Source organism: Echinops telfairi, unplaced genomic scaffold, assembly GCF_000313985.2.
Source record: "Echinops telfairi isolate 266 unplaced genomic scaffold, ASM31398v2 ScPeMD7_16;HRSCAF=60, whole genome shotgun sequence".
NCBI classification, from domain to species: domain Eukaryota; kingdom Metazoa; phylum Chordata; class Mammalia; order Afrosoricida; family Tenrecidae; genus Echinops; species Echinops telfairi.
The window spans coordinates 8,032,640-8,035,788 of record NW_022103913.1 but is presented as its reverse complement, the minus strand read 5'-3'; the positions used below and the strand labels follow the sequence as shown (position 1 = coordinate 8,035,788).

Genomic DNA, 3,149 nt, shown 5'->3' with positions numbered 1-3,149 from the left:
TCCTGGTGAACAAAGCATAGTTCCTGTTTTCAAAGAACTCATAGCTTGGAGTGGGTATAGGAAGAAGGGGAGGCAGGAGAAAGGCCACAGGCAATTCTAACACTGTTGAATACACGGTAGTAGTGGTCCGAGTACTAGATGCAGGGTGGACAGATAGGTACTGGGCAGATCTTGACACAGTTCAGAGTTGCTGGACCAGAGTAGGAGCTACAATACAGGGGCTTAGAAAATTGGAGCTGAGAGAACAGTCCAGGTTCTAGACCCCCTTTCAGTAGTTCCCTGCTGCCAGGTCAGCTGTCCCTGTATCTCCTGCCGGGGGTTAGGCCCTGGCCATTTCATTAGGGAGGTTTGTTCCCAGATTCATCCCCTAAGCCCTATTAAGTCTCTTACTTAGTGGGGAAGCAGCAAATCAAGATGACATTTCAAAAGCAGTGGCCTAGCCTGTTCCTGGAGGAACAGCTAAATCCTCACCCAGATTAAATCCCTTCCCTTCAATAGCAGTGGCCGAGCCATTTAGGAAAATTAAAAGGGGGAGAGAAGAACAGAGAGCACGGGGATTAAAAACAAGTGTAATAGTGTTTCCAGTGCGGTGGCAATTAATAGACCTCACATATGGCCTTTTCACTTTATCCTCGCTGCCTTATCCTGCATCTGCATCCATTCAGAGGGCTGGTCATTAGGAAAGTGATTTTGCAAAGAGTGCTCGGGTTTCCGGCTCCCTGTCAACAGGCAGGCCAGGTACTTGGCAGAAGGTAGGCCCAAGTCTGCGTGTCGCGCAGCACACATGCCTTGGAGACGGTACTGAGAAAAACCACCCTGTGGAGGGATTTCCATCAGGCAGTGCCTTTCAAAGACTGGACGAGTGGTTGTACAATTCCGGTAAAACAAATGATTATAGCAACAACAGCAAAATCTTAAGTGAAGGAACTATTACTGGTTTATCATAACTCAGGAGAAAGAAGGTTCCTTTCACATGCACCAAACAGTGGGAAATGGAAAGAACAATCAGATATCATTTTAAACCCACTGGACTCCCAAATATTCAGAAAAGAGAACACGGAAACAGTGCTACGACTGCACTAAAGAGGACCTGCTTGGCAGCTCGTGGAAGTATAAAATGGGGCCGACTTTTTGGACAGCCCATAGGTCAAGTGCATCAAGATTTTTAATATGTATTTAGAATTCAAAAAATGTTGCAAAATTTGGTAAAAAAATGTCTAAGGGCATATCAGAAATATCAACATGGAATTAGGCAATATCATTTTATAACATTATAAAAGAAGCCGCAGCAGCAACTTGTATACCTAACAATAGGGTACTTGTTACCAGTGTCAGTCATAGTATATTCATAAGAAGAAATGGTAATCAGTCATTTTCAAATATTTTTTAAGGCTAATCTGATATTAAAATATTAGGTTAAAAAGATAAGGAGTAGTTTACAGTAAAGCTCTTTTATCACACACATGCGCACACAACTATAATTTATTTTAATTTACCTCTCTCTTCTCTACTGACCAGTCAGTTGATCTGACTAGTTGGGCTGACTGACACTTCGTTTTTTCCGTAAATAAAGCACAAAGTCACTGGTGGTGGGACAAATCCACTTCTTATTACTTCCTCTCCTTGAGGAGTTCATCTGTGTGATTACCAAGCTGGTGTGTTTACTACATGCTTGACATGCTGCCAAAATTTGATGTGATGATATACAGAGGGATTTTCACATCTATACTCAGTATGATTGGCCCATTTTCAGGGGCATATTTGGCATAGGCTTAAATATACTCTTGTAAAAGTTTTAATGATAGTCTTATAAAAGGAGTTGAGAAACTTTCTTTACTCTGCACTGATTACAAAGACTGAAAATCATCTGTGTGCTCAATCTGACGTAGGTTTTTCCTAGATTACCATTTGGTCTAGACATTTTTTTAGAGCTAGATCATTCACTAACTTTGCGGTAGCTTCCATGGCTATGGGTCTATAAATGCCTTTATATTTTTTTGTTTTGTTTTTGCCTTTATATTTTCTTGAGCCAATTTTTTAGTTAAATTTTACTAGGAGAAAGACAAGGCTTTCTACTCCTGTAAAGAGTTAGTGTCTCAGAAACCTCAGGGGCAGTTTTGTCCAGTCCTATAGGTTCCCTATAAATCCTATAGGAACCCTATAAATCATCGAGTTTGAGTTGACTCGATGGTAGTAGACTTGCTTGGGCTTGAGAAGACTATAGCATTCTTTGTTTCCTGTAATTTTGTCTCATATTTAAGTGTTCTGTACATTTTTCTACCAGTTGTTGTTGAGTCTCTGCAACACCATGTTTAACAGAGCAATACTGTGCTCCAGAGGATTGTTGGGGTTTTTTTTTGGGTGGGGGAGCGGGGGGTGTTTTTAATGGTTTTGATTCAAATCAGATCTAGAACCTCAGCTTCTGGAAGAACTACTTGTTTTTCCTGTCTTGTACCTCTCCTCAAATTTGACCTTGGCCTCCTGGCAGGCCTTGCGTTTAAGAGTAGGATCTCTGAAGACATCCTTGTTGACAATAGTTTTGCCCAAGGGGATGTCTACAGAGCACCTCGTGGGCATGAGGTGATTGTGGTTATATACCTTCACAAAAGACTTGATCCTGGACCTCTTGGAAATTTTCTTCTTGCCCTTGGCAGCTGTCCCCTTGCGGGGATAGCAGTTGATTCCAGTCACCAGGGCGTGGCTGTATGGGCAGTCTGAGGTGGCATTGCCCATGTTCTTCATGATGGCAGCTTTGGGTCCTGAAGCATGTCCGGCCAAACCCAGCCTTCCTGGGTTTCATGAACTTTCTCATTTCGACAACAGGCTCTCAGGCCGACAGCAAAAAGCGTTCCATAGAATTTTAATTACACAATTAATTTTCTTTCATAATGTAACCACTTTATTGACATAATCTGCATGCCATACAATTCAAATATATTTAAAATATTTTTAAAGTGGTGCAATAATCACCATAGTCAACTTTAGATCCTTTTCTTGGCTTACACATTGGGCTACTAACTACAAGGTGATCAGTTTGAAACCAGTAGCCACCATGGGAGAAAGATGAGGTTTTCTACTCCTGCAAAGAGTCACAGTGTTGGAAATCCACAGTGACAGCTCCATCTTGTCCTATTGGTTGCTATGGGTAA

General features: G+C 41.7%; 1 pseudogene; it reads right to left on the bottom strand.

The window, feature by feature from the left end:
- Positions 1 to 2,415: 2,415 nt before the first annotated feature.
- LOC115867888 lies at positions 2,416 to 2,812 on the bottom strand (annotated as a pseudogene).
- Between the last annotated feature and the right edge of the window lie 337 nt (positions 2,813 to 3,149).